The 16,771-nt window shown below is 38.5% G+C and overlaps 1 pseudogene; it reads left to right on the top strand.

The window, feature by feature from the left end:
- Window positions 1-11,799: 11,799 nt before the first annotated feature.
- Window positions 11,800-12,948, top strand: LOC124915781 (annotated as a pseudogene).
- The last annotated feature ends 3,823 nt before the right edge of the window (window positions 12,949-16,771 follow it).

The following is a 16,771-nucleotide window of genomic DNA, read 5'->3' on the forward strand; positions in this document are numbered from 1 at the left end:
TTTTAACTTGCTAAGTATTAGTCAAATGTGTGATGCTGGATACACAGTAGAATTTCTTAAACATGCATGCTTAGTTAAGAATTCTCAAGGCGTTATACTACTAACCGGAAACAGACTAGGTAATATTTACAAGGTAGACTGGAAAACTAAGGTAGAATATCCTGTATGCATGATAGCTAAGACTGATCAAACCTGGTTATGGCATAAAAGACTAAACCACCTAAACATGAAAACCTTAAACTACATTTACGGTAAAACGCTAGTAGAGGGTATTCCTGACATAGTATTTAACAAGGATAAGGTTTGTTCAGCATGTCAAATGGGTAAACAGACTAAGTCAACCTTTAAGAGTAAAGGAAATATCCAATCTAGCCGATGCTTAGATCTCTTACACATGGATTTATTTGGACCAATCCAGGTAGTCAGCCTAGGAGTTATGCTTTACACCATGGTAGTTATTGATGATTACTCTAGGTTTACATGGGTGATATTTTTACCATCTAAAAGTGAAACCGCATCAAACCTGATCACACTTCTTAAACGTTTACAAAATGAAAAATCAACTCGCATTAATAGCATTAGAAGTGATCGAGGTACCGAATTCACTAATAGTACCCTAGCCGCATATCTTGATGAATCCGGTATTAGACACGAGTTGTCTAGTGCTAGGACTCCTCAACAAAATGGCCTGGCCGAGAGAAGAAACCGGACTCTCAAGGAAGCCGCACGGTCTATGATAGCCGACTCGGGCATTGCTCAGAAATTTTGGGCTGAGGCTATCAACACTGCATGTTATACACAAAATCGGTCTCTGATTAACAAGTTTCATAACAAAACACCGTATGAGGTTTATTTTAACAGGGTTCCCAACCTTAAGTACCTCAGGATCTTCGGTTGTAAATGCTACATTCATATAAATGGTAAAACATATATTTCTGCTTTTGATGCAAAAATCGATACTGGAATCATGCTAGGTTACTCGGCAGTGAGTAAAGCATATAGAGTGTATAACAATAGAACTTTAACCATGGAGGAAACACTTCACGTTGTTTTCGATGAATCGGTTGAAAGTAACACTGCATCATGCTTTGATCTACACAACAGATTGGAAAACAACAATATCCATTCTGATAGTGAAGATGAAACTCCGGTCTTCAGGCAGTTTGTCCATGACCAGATGGGTAATATTGAAACCCAGCCGGATCAAGCTGTCCCACGACAGGAAGCTGACACTTCGGTCCAATCCGAGGAAGTTGGTCGGTCTGACAATCCTGCTCAGCCTACTGACATGTCTAGCCTTGATCAAATAAACGGTAATCTGGTAGACATCCCTGAACCGAATTTCAGAAGAAACACTAAACATCCTCCTGAGCAAATTAGAGGTGACCCTTCAGAACCTGTTCGAACTAGGGGTCAACTTCTGGAGGAATACTTTAATTCCGCTTTTATATCCCAGATTGAGCCTAAACGAATAGATGAAGCATTGTCAGATCCGGACTGGATCTTGGGAATGCAAGAAGAGCTAAACCAGTTTGAGAGTAACAAAGTCTGGTACCTAGTCCCTAGACCGAAAGATCATCCGGTCATAGGAACAAGATGGGTATTTAGAAACAAACTCAATGAGGACGGTTTGGTCACGAGGAACAAAGCCAGATTAGTGGCACAAGGTTACAAACAGGAAGAAGACATTGATTTTGAAGAATCATTTGCCCCTGTAGCCAGAATCAATGCCATTAGGATTTTTCTAGCCTTCGCTGCTTTCAAGAACTTTAAGGTTTTTCAAATGGATGTTAAAAGTGCATTTTTGAACGGTGACCTACGTGAAGAGGTGTATGTTGAACAACCACCCGGTTTCAAAAGTGCAGAATTTCCAAACCATGTATACCGGCTAAACAAAGCTTTATACGGTCTAAAGCATGCACCTAGAGCCTAGTATGACACACTAACCGCATTCTTAATCGCACATGACTTCACCATCGGTTCGGTGGATAAAACGTTGTTTAAATTTGAAAAGAAGGAACATATCCTACTTGTTCAAATCTATGTAGATGATATTATTTTCGGTTCAACCGATCCTAAATTGTGTGATAAGTTTTCAACCATGATGACTAACAAGTTTGAAATGAGTATGATGGGAGAATTAAGTTTCTTCCTAGGTATTCAGGTTAAACAACTCGAAGAAGAAACTTTCATCAGCCAACCCAAATACACTAAGGAGCTCCTAAAGAAATTTGGGATGGACACATGCTCCTCAGCGGCTACTCCAATGAGCTCATCGATTAAATTGGATAGAGACGATGAGGGCCAATCGGTAGATCAAATCGCATACTGGGGAATCATCGGTTCTCTCCTATACCTAACGGCGAGTAGACCAGACATTCTGTTTGCAGTCGGTGTGTGTGGAAGATTCCAAGCAAATCCAAAACAATCCCACTACACAGCCGCAAAGAGGATATTGAAGTATCTAAAGGGCACACCTGATGTCGGTCTGTGGTATCCAAAGGACTCGTCCTTTAATCTAACGAGTTATTCAGATGCAGACTATGCAGGTTGTAAGATTGACAGAAAGAGCACCAGCGGAACATGTCAGTTCCTAGGTGACCGACTTGTTTCATGGCATAGCAAGAAACAGACATCGGTGGCTACGTCAACCGCAGAAGCTGAATACCTGGAGGTCGGAAGTTGTTGTTCACAACTACTTTGGATCCAACAACAACTGACGGACTTCGGTGTCATAGCCGAAGAGTCACCGATCTTCTGTGACAACACGAGTGCCATCGCAATCACCTACAATCCGGTTCTCCACTCCAGAACCAAGCATATTGACATAAGGCACCACTTCATTCGGGAACATGTCATGCTGAAGCATATCCGGCTAGAATACGTATCGACAGATCAACAAGTAGCCGATATCTTCACCAAGCCCCTACAGGAAGCTAAGTTCTCTCAATTCAGACTTACTCTCGGTTTAACCGACATTAGTCAAATCCTTCCTAAGGATGTTTAAAAAGGAAAATCGGTTCGATTACAGACAAAATCGGTAGTTCCTCCTAACCTGTTGGACTTCAAATTTTCTTGGTACCTATGGAAGAACCGCCCAGCTTATCAGATAGAGTAAATCGACCGGCTTCTTGGTGCATGCACCAAATAACTGCATCGGGATGAACAACTGATAGCTGACCGGTTCGGAAATAGGCTATTTTAGATTATTTGAATTTCAAACAAAAAATGGAATAACTATCAGTGTTTAATGATATTTGTTCTGAAATATTGCCTTTTCAAAGTAAAATGGTCGCACCTAAAAAGACGTGAAGATCTGATGATATCTTTCACAGTCCAGGTCTATGACCAACATCCTAGACTATAAACATACCTATTTCATTCAATATCCTTTATCCTGCAGTTAATAGATATCATCACATGTAATACCTAGACATTAGGATACTCCCCCAACTAGTATTTAAGATAAGCAAACATTCACCAAAACATTCACAAGACAAAAGATCATTCTCTCACTAAGGCAAAAATGTCTCAGTTTCCTAACATCTTTTAAGTTGATTTCCAATCTGCTTTGAGCACCGAACACTATGAGGTGTACAAAGTAATCAAATCCTTGGAAGATACCGGTCTTCGGTACTTCCTGGATGATAAGCAAACTATATATTCTGAGTCAGTCCTGGAATTCATGTATAATACCAGGGTATTCAGAAGAACTCCCCATTTCGATACTCACATCCAATCGAAAGTAGGAGGTATAGTTTTTGACTTCACCGAGAACGACTTCGCTAGGTGCTTCAGCTTACCTAAGCAAGGGCTAACAGATCTTAATGTTCCGGCCGATGTCAAGGCCGAAATTTCTCTCGCCTTCGCACGTTCAAACGAACCGGTCGATGATCATGGCAGTAAATCACTCTTGAGAGCTGAATATCAGCTCCTCAACGATGTAATAGGAAGAAGCATCTTGGGAAGAGATGTAACAAACACTTACTGCACAGCGGCTTTCAACATGATGGCAGCCATCACCACCGGTACACCGGTGAACTGGTCGAGGGTCCTGTTCGATGTCCTGATCTGGATGATTGGGGTGCGAACAGTCGGCCTGATTCCACAACTAAGATGTCTACTAGTTGAACTTGGTGTTCCGACCTGTCCGGGCGAAGGTCTAAACCAGTCTCAAGTGATGACCAAAGAGATAATCGACTCCTTCTATGAGCGGTTCGAAAGAGCTTGGAGGAGAAGGAACCGCCGCAACAACCCCAACGGTGTCGTCAACTCTCATGAACACTAAATCACTCCTTCCTGCACCCGGTCATTTTGCTGCACGTACTGGGTGCATCGTTGTCCAATTCCATTATGATCTTTCGGAGTTATCTTTGTTCTCTTCGGCTTTGTCAATGTTATTCTCGGTCTCTTTTGATTAACCTCGTTTGTGTTGGTGCATTAATGAAAAGTAATATTTAATTAATGTAGTAACCCCCAACCACCTGAAAAATTACTATCCAACTAACTTGGTTACTTCTCAACTAACACCTACCTCGGGCTCCGCAATCATCCTCTTCCCAATAAACCTTGGAAACATAAAGATTCTCTTTTCTAATAAAACAAAACTGATAATCAATGCTCACATTTTCCCTCCAAGACCGACCCTATATAAAGGGCCATCCTCTACTCAACTCATCATACTCTTGAAATTTCTTGAACTCTATCTCTCTCTGCAGAACTGTAATCATGCCGAGACGAACTTTGGGAAACTTCTTGAGCGTTGATTTCAACTCATGTATGGAAGAGTGGGACGGAAATCATGGAAAGGAGTTCATGTTTCACTCCCTCATTGCAACCGGTCTTCGACCCTTTCTCGAAGAAGTCGGTCCCATTCTCTTAGAGGATGTCAAGACCTTCTTTCGAAGCGCTTGCATCAGGGGAAATTACATCGTCTCTACGGTAAGAGACCACACTTTCTGGCTTGATGAAGCCGAATTTGCTTCCCTATTCAACCTGCCCACGGAAGGGTTTTCTGATTTTCCAACTATAGAGGGACTTGCGGAATTTGAACACGCACTATACCTCTCTGCCACTATTGAACCGGTAGAACACTATGGGTCAAAAACCCGACTCGCCAGTCACGGTCAACTCCTTCTTGAGATTGTGACTCGGTCTATCCTATGTTAGTCACCGAATCAGCGGTATTCTAAAAACACTTACAACATAATGACTCACATTGTTGGCAAGACGGCCATCAACTGGTCAACGGTCATATTTCAAAATCTGAAGAACATGGTGCTGACCAAGAAAGGTCTCGGTTATGCACCTCACATAAGTAAGCTGATTCTCAAGTACCGACCAGAGTTTGGACCGGGTATACCGGCATCCCCTTTGAACATACTTGACGTGGATGCGGTGGAAGAGAAGTTCTCCAAAATGGTTTTTACATAAGTTGTAATTTTCCATCTTATGAATGTCTGTTTTCGCACCGAACCATCTTTCGGTTTTCTTTCTGTATTGTTTCTTGAATACAATTCCATTGCAGTTTAATTGACCGGGTCCTCTAAATACCTTGAATATCTATCTAAGTAACCGGTTAACATCTTCAAAATAACCGCGCCCTAATCCGGTCTCAAAGAAAAACCGCTTATACTCAAAGATTGCAAAATTCAGTTTACTTAAAATAACCGGTTAACTTTAGAAGACTGGAGCATCAATCGGTCTCAAAAGAAGATTGCGACATCAATGTCGAAAGCAAAATTTTTGGAGGGAAATTTCCCGTCCAAAACTCCCGCCTCCTGGTTTACCGCACACGGATTGGCGCCTATTCCATTCCCGCCCATGGTTTGCCGCCCTTTCGGATTGGAGGGAAAACTCCCGCCAAATATTGATGGGACGGTTGGGTTTCCAAATCGCACCTATAAAAGGGGCTCTCGGCCATTTTATTTCATTCTCACGCGAAATTGCTTTCTCTCTCTAACGCTTTCAAACTCTCTCAAAGCGGTTATCTGCTCTCATATTCTTCAAACCTTCTAAGATGGGACGCGACTCGGTTTTGTTCAAACACTTGACTCAAGTGGATTTCGAGGAAATCCGACAGAAGGGAACGCTTGCGGCAGTAGAGGTTATTAACCGGGTAACTGGAGCCGGTCTGGAGTATTTTCTTGGAGGTCCTCATGTTCTCTATAAAGATGCGGTTGAGGAATTTTTCAACACCGCAACTATCTCTGACGACAAGATCACCGCAACTGTAGGCAGTATTGAATTGGTGCTAACCGAGGAATCGGTGGCGGAAAGCCTGCGTCTTCCAACAGCCGGCCAAGATGCAACGGCGTGAATAGAGCTCAAAACGTTCGAAGCCGCATGCCAAATACTCTCGGCGACTAAGGAGCCGATAAAAGTTTCGGTAACAAATCGACGTTGCGACCGGAGTATATACCGATTTGTGATATCTTCACAAAGGCGGTTCAAGCAAGGGGAGGAAACTACAGCAGCCTAACCAATGACAAAATCAGGATGCTGGTCGGCCTGATAGAAGGCACAAAGGTGAACTGGGCGAAGGAGGTGTTCAACAATTTGAAGGATATGGTAAAACCGGATTCCACCCGGTCATGGGGATAGGCTGTCCCTCTCGGCAAAATATTCCTTCACCATAACCTCAAAATCGGTCCCGGCGTCACCATCCCATCAAGAAGCCTAATCAGAGCCAAACAATTCCTAGAAAGGAAGAAACCGGCCCCCGGTTCCACAGGTGGCCGAAACAAGACAGCCGGCAAGAAAACGGCCCCGGCGAAAGAAAAAAAGGCGAAAGCAAGGGGAAAGAGAAGATAGTCTTCTCGGAACCGCCACAACCAACGGAAGAGGAAGAGTCGGCTTCAACATCTGAAAGAACCGAATCAGAAAAGACCGATGACGAAGGACCGATTGATGAAGAAGAGCATGCGGGCTAAAGTCCCGATAATGCCGGTCCTGGCGCAAATCCTGAGACCACCGAAGGTGGTGAAGAGGGCGGTGAAGAAAGTAGTGAAGAAGAGGAGGAGGAGGACGAACTGATAAAGGCCGACAAGATAGCGCTCAAAACCCTAAAGGTCATTGAACAGCGTGCTGGTAAGATTGACGAGATATACCGGGAATGGCACGAGCACCAGTTCGGCAAACGGTATAGGCACATCCTACCGGGCTACACCGACGAGGAATGTTTCCAAAGGCTGAAGGAAGTGGAGGACGTAGTCATGGATATCACAAACTCCGATACCATTCACGAGGCCCTAAACCGAACCTACCTTTTAAGACCGCGGGCACAGCTACGGAAGCTAACCATACGGATCCGGAAGATTACGGCAAGGTTCGAAGAGGTAACATCGGAGGACACCTTAACACCGTTAGTGTTGGAAAGGCTTGAAAAAGAGAGAAGAGAACTCATCCAGGAAATTGACCGGCTGGAGGCGATGTACGGACAAAGGGAAATACCGCACTATACAGCCCCACGGATCGATAGGAGTCCACTTCACAGTCCAACACCTCCAAGGGCGAATTCGGCAACAGATGAATCCGATGAAAGGACGGACCCTCCTCTCACCAGGCAATCTCCACATAAACAACCGGAAGTCTCTGAACCGGGTGTCACAAAAGAATGGGTTGAGAGCCGTTTTCAAGAGTTTGAAGACTCCGCGGTTCACCCTTTGAAGGAGAAATTCAAGAGAACCGTTAGCTCGGCACTCCGGTTCGCCAACACTACAAGGCAACTTTTAATAAGAACAGAAGACCGGTTCTCAGAAATCGACGATGATCAACAGAAAGAAGCGGTTCTGCGCAGCAACCACCTTAGGCGAACCGTAATTTTGGAGGATACGACCTCCGAGATAAAAGAGAACTTTGACCGGCTTGAAAGAGAGACCGATGAACGACTGACAGAAGTTACTAAGGATCTGGTCGGTACAACACTTGATAGGGTCTCCGATCTTGAAAAGAAGAATGCAGGTCTCGAGGACGACCTCAAAGCACTGACCGCACAAGTTGCCGAATTGCTACAAGCCAAGATGAATGCGGATGCCGCGGCTGTAGAGGCTGATGCCCGAGCGGCTAAGAAGGTCCAGGATACGCTGGACGACGAAGCAAGAAAAGAGAAGTAGCCACCGCAACATCCCGAAGAGGAAGAGGCCGAGCGAATACGAAGGACAGAGGCTAAGTTTCTAGGATTTGCAAAGACGGTAGCCGCTCAAGCTGCGAAGGATGCTGCGCGGTTGGAAAGGGAAAGTCAGAGGCTAGAAGGCTATGCAGTCGCTAACAAAAAGAAAAAGGAAACCTCTGCTTCTTCGATACCGGCGAAGCGGAAAAGAAAATCGTCTAAGAAGGACCTAGTAACCGAGCTGCTGAACGAGGTTACTGAAACGGTTATTCAGAATCAACCGGACCCGGCTACCCACAACGAAGATGAAGATGAAGAGCACCTGCAGCCCCGGTCTACAAGACAACGAGTCTCCGAATCGGTCAATCGACCGCAACTAGTGAAGAAAAAGCGGAACAAGAATCTGATGGCCAGCTATGACTTCTCGGACTCGGAATAGTGGCTCTCCTTCTCTTAACTATGCTTATCTTAATGTTCCTATATAATATTTTCTATTTTCGGTTATCTATATATATAAAGTTATTTTTGAAACCGGCCATCGTTTGCAAACTTACATTGTTTTGATAATTTTAAATAAAATAATCATAAAGGGAGAAATTGATAAGATAAAATATAAGACTTTTTCAAATTTTTCTCAAAATTTTTCCAAACTTTTCGAAAAATTCTCCCAAGTCATTTTCAAAAATCCGGACAAAGAAAGAACCGGCCTACGTTTGCAAACTTACATTGTTTTGATTATTTTAAATAAAATAATCAAAAAGGGAGAAATTGTTAGATCAAATTAGACCGGCTCACAGAACTTAACATAAATAAATCTTTTATGCAGGAACAAGGAACCGGACCGGTCAAACAAAAGAACCGGCTAAGAAAACTAGCCGGTCAAGCTACTAAACCGACCAAGAATACTTGGAACATGACCGCACAAAGAAAGGATCGGCCAAAGCTTAAAACCGGAAACATCAAACAGCCGATCAGCCACAAGGTAGAGGAATAACCGGAAGAAGTCCGGTTATACTACTCACACCGGAAGCCATCCGGTTAAGTCGAATGACCGACAAGTACAAGAAGACAATTCGGGTATCTGTTTTGTATGATACCAAAGGAACAGACTGAACACTTCCATATCTATACAAGTCTGAGGAAAGTCTGCAGGCTGCAGAAGACAGTCCTACAGGATCTTTCCACTTCGGGATAAGTCAGAAAGGAGATCTTCCAAGTACAGACAACTGTCTAACAGACAGTGTCCACATTGAGTAAAAGACAAACCTAGCAGGTTTGTCTTACATACCGGAAGAACAGACCGCCAGGTCTGAGGAGACGACCGCAGGGTCTGAATCACTTAATCACTGAACCTCTGCACCTCTGCTCAGCCAATCAGATTCAAGGAAGTGAAATATGACCGTTGGCATATTTCACCTATAAAAGGAGAAGTTAAAGAAGAGTAAATGTGGGACAAGTGAGAAATTCTAAGAAGCATTTAATCTACAAGTGAAAACAGTGCGTTCTATCTCCAGAGAAAGCTTGAGTGCTAGTGTGTGTATTTTACAATTCCGGTATAAATTGTAAGAGTGTTATCGAGCAGGAAATAAGTCTCGATCGGATTGTATTTGTATTCCTTAGTGAATATCCTTCTCGCGGTTTCGAGAGGAAGGGCTGACGTAGGAGTTTCATCTCCGAACATCCATAAAACTTATCTTGTCATTTACTTTCTGTCGGTTCCACTATCTAACCTATCCGTACCGCTTCAACATACTTAACTTCATCTAAGCCGAATCACCAGGTTACCGAAACCGACCCACCATTCTCTTTAACCTTCATCATCCGAAACCGGTTCTACCTATCATACAAGTGTGCTGCTTCAACCTGAAACAAACCTCTTCCGCGCTTGAACTTAGTTCAAGGGTTTGTGACAGTTTGTGTAGTATTGAAACCCCGGTGTTAATCTCTAACCGGATTAACCACCACCCTTCGAGTGAGAACCGCTAACCGGTCCAACCCCGGTCCTCTAGTGGCTACCTAGATCCTAACAGTTGTATACACAAATTGTTTTTTTTATACACAAATTGTTCTGATTTATACACAAATATTTGATACTTGTAGTTTTATACACAAATATTTCATAACAAAATGTATATCTATTATAAGACAAAAATCTCACTGTTTTATACACAAATATTTCATAACAATATGTATATCTATTCTAAGCCAAAAATCTCACTATTTTATACATAAATATTTCATAACAATATGTATATCTATTCTAAGCCAAAAATCTCACTGTTTTATACACAAATACAACAACATCTTTCCACTAGAGAAGATTACGGGTCTATTATTTGGTAGAATAATCTTACTACTCATTTCTTTCTCTAAAAAGTCATGTGTTTGGTGATCACATTTGATACATTCAATGAGACAGTAAGGTATTCTATATACATAATAGTAAAAATACCACAGTCCCTAGTTTTGGTTGTCTTTGGGACTATTGGGCGTGGTATTATAAAAAATGGCATATTCTCCAAGTTGAACTTCGGAAACCTAGCCTTTTCGATATAGGTGAATCCCTGTTTAAGCAAGTATGGAAACATTTAACACATTGGTTTCATGAAGTTGTCATATACATCATTTGAGAAAAAATTTTGTTCACGGTCATATACGTATATGCACCAATCTTGTAGATGAACCTGGCACAGGACCTAGTGCTTCAGCTTTAGGTTTATAGAAACATATATGATATCAACAGTAGTCCAAGAAGTCAAATATCTGTCAACATCACCAATTAAATATTCCATGAATGTTATGTCAAACTTGAAGTTTGCAGGATTTGCGGCAAAGATATCATAGTGATTTTCTAACTACTGAGCGAGATGACAGTCAGCTATTGTGAATTTATTTGGATATGTCTTAAGAAACTCCGCAACCCTTCTTCACATTAAGAAACAAAAGATATCTATCTCCTGCGAAAAAAATTATTGATTAAGCGTAGGGCACAAGTCCAAAGTCCACGCAACGTTCAAAGTATAATAAGGAAGAAAAAACTTGGATATAAATGCAATATATTTATTTATTTATTTAAATATAAATAAATGTTTTAAATTTTGATTGAGAATTCAAATCTGAAATAAAATAAAATAAAAGTAATTCATTATAAATTATTTATATAGAAATAAGAGTTTAATTTCAAAAAATATTATTTATATATATAATAAATTTTTATACACTATTCATTTTAAAAAAATTATAAATTTAAATATAAAATTAATAATAAGTAAATAATAGTATAAAAATAATTATATTTACAAAGTTAATTATATTATTTATAAAAAAAATAATTTAACATGATATAAAATGGTAAAATCTCTTTAAAAAAATAAAATGTTTATATGTTTTTAAAAATGAAGTACTTTTTACAGAAATAAAGTAATTTTGAATAGACCATTTCAACATTGGGCTTAGATTTTATGGAACCAAATAAGAAGGGAGTTGGAGAAATATATATAACCCGCCGCCGCTGAATATTTGAATAAAATAGGTGTTGGGGCTCGCCAAGTGTGTCTATTATATAATTAATGGGAGCTTTTGGAGTATATAACTACTATATTTTTCTATTTATTACTGCCTTCCTGGGAATATTTTCAAATGTATTAATCTGTTATTTTTTTCATTAATTGGTGGCAGTATCTTTGTTAATGGGACAGAACAGAAGTGATTTCACCAATGCCGACATTCTAGAGGCGACTTATCCTGCAGTTGCAAAGAGGTTATACAGTGATTAGAGTTCTGATCCTGCAATTCATGTTGTTACTGGTTTTCTTGGAAAGGTTCTTCCTGATGGCTGACTGATTTGATTAGAAGTATTTGATTAGTTCACCACCTTGCATGAATTGCAATTTAATCCATTGTGCAATTACTATGTTTCTTCTTACAGGTATTCTCCATCTTTGAGGATTTGAGCATATCTGTGGATGTTGTAGCAACAAGTGAAATCAGTATTTCTTTATCTTTAGATCCATCAAAGCTCTAGAGCAGAGAATTGATTAAACAGGCAAGCATATGATAATCTTGGTTTATTTTCCATTTATATATTAGATAGATTATTATCATCATGTCATAAAGTTAGCCTCCTCCAGGGAAAAAAATCTTGATATCAGAATTAATTTTTTATTACCATGTCAATTTTGTGTTTGATGCCTAGCCTGTTTGTTTATGTGTGGGTCAGATATCTGATTATATTGTATGATTTTCTTTGGTAAGGAACTTGATCTCTGGATGAGCTTGAAAAGATTAAAGTTGTGAATCTTCTTCAACATAGATCAATCATATCTCTCATAAGCAATGTCCAGAGAAGCTCACTTATACTAGAGAAGGTTTCTCATTAATACCAATCAAAACTTACATGAAACCTCGATTTTATACCTTTAAAGCTCAACGTGGCCTTTTCTTTGTCTATATTTTTTGGTAGGCATTTCATGTTCTTCACACCAATGACATTAATGCCGAGATGATTTCTCAGGGTGCATCCAAGGTATATAATTTTATTTTATTTTTGTCTTTAAATAACATCAAATGAATATTCATCCATCCGTCATATGGAAGGCTCTTTTTAGGTATTCATGTAAAAAGTTAGTTGATTTTTTGTTTTTTTTTTTTTTTTGTTGTTAGACATGTCAGGTGAACATCATAGTAAACGATAGTGAAGCAGAGCAGTGTGTGAGGGCTATTCACTCTGCCTTCTTTGAGAATGACGACGTACCTCAACATGGTTTCGAAACACAATATGAGGAGAAGAACCCGTGCTGATATCAATAAACGAGTGTTGATTTGGTTCATCACTCACGATGTGTAAGTGTAGCGATAATACAAAATAAGTTATTGTACTGTTAAATGGATAGAAAGAGATATGTAGTATATTTACATACTATTCAGATCGAGTTAGCTTTTTCTAGATAATAAACTCTAGTTTGAGAGTTTACACTAGAAGAGATCGATTAAGGCTTACTTGGGAGTAGGCATTTAAAATATTTTAAAGATGATTATGAGTTAACCATTCTCATTGTTGATTTAATTTCTTAAGTTTTGTGAAATTACCATATAATAACAACATACATTAATAAAACTAGCATGAATTCTGTGCATTTGCACGGATAAGAATATACATAAAAAATTATTTATTTATAAATATTTTAGATAAAATTAATTTTCATCTTAAACTTAATATTAACATATATTTTATCCCTTCAGCACCCACTTAACCCCTCAATTGATTCTCATCTTGTGACTCACACTTTTTTATATACATTTTTTATCCCTTCGACAAACCACCCACCAATCTTAGTCGACCTCAATTGATGACACACCTCCTATATCTCGTCAAACTCAACCACTAACCCTCCAATTGACCATCATCTTGTGACTCACACTTTTTCATATGATTCTTTATTCTCTCGGAAAACCACCCATTGACCCTAATCTTGTGACTCACACTTTTTAATATGACTTTATTCCTCGACAAACCACTCACCAATCTTAGTCAACCTTTCTTTTACTTCCACTTCAACAAATCAAAATAACAAATCCCCCAATTGATCACACGCCTCTTATCCAACGCAAAACCAACCACTAACCACCACCCTACATTCACCTCGTGACCTCACACTTTCAAATGCTCATCAAACCAACCATTAATTTCAAACTCACATTCGACAAACCACCACCACCCGACCTCCATCCACTAATCCTCCAATTGACCCTCATCTTGTGACTCACACTTTTTCATATGCCTATCTATCCCCTCGACAAACCATCCACTGAACATAATCTTGTGACTCACACTTTTTCATATGCCTCTATACCTCGACAAACCACTCATCAATCTTAGTCAACTTCTCTTTTACTCCAACTTCAACAAATCAATAATCAATCCCCCAATTTATCATAAACCTCTTATCCAACGTCAAACCAACCATTAACCACCATCCGACATTCATATCGTCACCTCACACTTTCAAATGATCGTCAAACCAACCATTAATTCTAACCTCACATTCGACAAACCACCCACCACCAGACCTCTATCTCGTGACCTCACACATTCAAATGCTCGCCACACCAACCACTAATTTCGACCTCACACTCTAAAAACCACCCACCACCCGACCTCAATCTCATGACCTCACACTTTTAAATGCTCGTCATACCAACCACTATTTCTGACATCACACTCGAGAAACCACCCACCACCCTACCTCCATCTCGTGACCTCTAACATTCAAATGCTCGCAAAACCAACCACTAATTCTGACCTCACACTTTCAGATTCTTATCAATTGTTTAAAAGTTGTGTAACCATATAATATAGTCAATAATACATCCTTGAAAATATAAATTAGCTTGTTTTGGGATTCAAAACCTGGTCTCCCGCATGAAATGTGAACACTTAAATCGTTAGACCACTTATGATTGTTGAAATAATTTTATTATTTTGTGTATGAATATATATTTTGTATTTAATATTTATTACCAATTAGTTAACCACCACCCGACATTTATCTCGGGAACTCATACTTTCAAATACTCGTCAAACCAACCATTAATTCCAACCTCACACTCGACAAACCACCCACCACCCGACCTCCATCTCGTGACTTGACACTTTCAAATACTCTTCAAACCAACCACTAATTCCGACGTCACACTCGACAAACCACCCATCACCCGACCTCTATCTCGTGACCTCATACTTTCAAATGCTCTTCAAACCAACCATTAATTCCATCCTCACACTCGACAAACCACCCACCACCCCGTGACCTCACAATTTCAAATGCTCGCCAAACCAACCACTAATTCCGTCGTCAAACTCGATAAACCACCCACCACCCGATCTTCATCTCGTGATATCATACTTTCAAATTCTCTTCAAATCAACCATTAATTCCAACCTCACACTCGACAAATCACTCTCCACCTGACCAACATCTCGTGACCTCACACTTTCAAATGTTTGCCAAACCAACCACTAATTCCGACCTCACACTCGATAAACCACCCACCACCCGACCTCCATCTCGTGACCTCACAATTTCAAATTCTCGACATACCAACCACTAATTCCGATACCATACTCGACAAACCACCGACCACCCGACCTCCATCTCGTGACCTCACAATTTCAAATGCTCGTCATACCAACCAATAATTTCAATATCATACTCGACAAACCACTGACCACCATCTCGTGACCTCAGACATTTAAATGTTCGTCAAACCAACTACTAATTCCGACCTCACACTTTCAGATGCCTATGATTTGTTTAAAAGTTGTGCCATATATATTATATTCAAGAACCGCATGAAATGTGAATACTTAAACCTCTAGACCACTTATGATTGTTGAAATAATTTTATTATTTTGTGTATGCATATATATTTTGTATTTAATATGTATTACCAATTAGTTAATTTTTATATTAACATAAAAATTATATATACTCATAAAAAAATATTATATATATTTATATGATGATAGAAAAAATGTATGATAAAAGATAAAATGTATTTATATAAATTTAATGATGAAAACTAATATAATATATATATATATATATAATGTAAAAAATAAATATAAAATTATAATGGTATGTGCATTTATAAAAATAAATAAAATTGTTTATATTTATATATAAATAAATATAAAAATTATGAAGTTAGGTTCATTTATAACTAATTTTTTTTATATCTTGAATTAATATTAATATAGATAATTTTTTAGATAATATATGATAAAAAAATATATATTATATAATATATATATATATAATATATTATATTATATAATAATGAAAATAATTAAAAAAATAAAGAGGAGAGAGGAATTATATATCTAATGACGTGAATTAATGTGGTGCTTGTTAATATTTATTACCAATTAGTTTATTTTTATATTAACATAAAAATTATATATACTCATCAAAAAATATTATATATATATATATGATGAGAGAAAAAATGTATGATAAAACATAAAATGTATTATATAAAATTAATGATGAAAACTAATATAATATATATATATATATATAATGTAACAAATAAATATAAAATTATAAAGGTATGTGCATTTATAAAAATAAATAAAATTGTTTATATTTATATATAAATAAAATAAATATAAAAATTATGAAGTTAGGTTCATTTATAATCAATTTTTTTTATATCTTGAATTAATATTAATATAGATAATTTTTTAGATAATATATGATAAAAGAAATATATATTATATAATATATATAAATATATTATATATTATATAATAATTAAAATAATTAAAAATAAAGAGGAAGAGAAGGGAAATTTGAGGAGATGACCCTCAAAAAGGTGTTAAATGCGGAAAGTGTAGAGCTAAAAAAAAAGCGTTGGTGATCCCTTTTACTGTTTTTGGACGATTTTGCCCATGTCGGAGTTTGCGTGACGCAACCGGAATCGCGAGATTTTTTTTTTACGTCTTGCAACTGGGGTTGCGTGATGCAATTGCGCGTTTTCTTAACAACTCGCTTAACTGATTACTTGCTGAAAGCTCTGTAAAAATTAAGATTCACCAAGTGTTGTATTCACTCTCCCTAAAATCATATTGTAATCCACCTATTGTTCTTTTTGTGTGAA

Source organism: Impatiens glandulifera, chromosome 9, assembly GCF_907164915.1.
Source record: "Impatiens glandulifera chromosome 9, dImpGla2.1, whole genome shotgun sequence".
Lineage (NCBI taxonomy): Eukaryota > Viridiplantae > Streptophyta > Magnoliopsida > Ericales > Balsaminaceae > Impatiens > Impatiens glandulifera.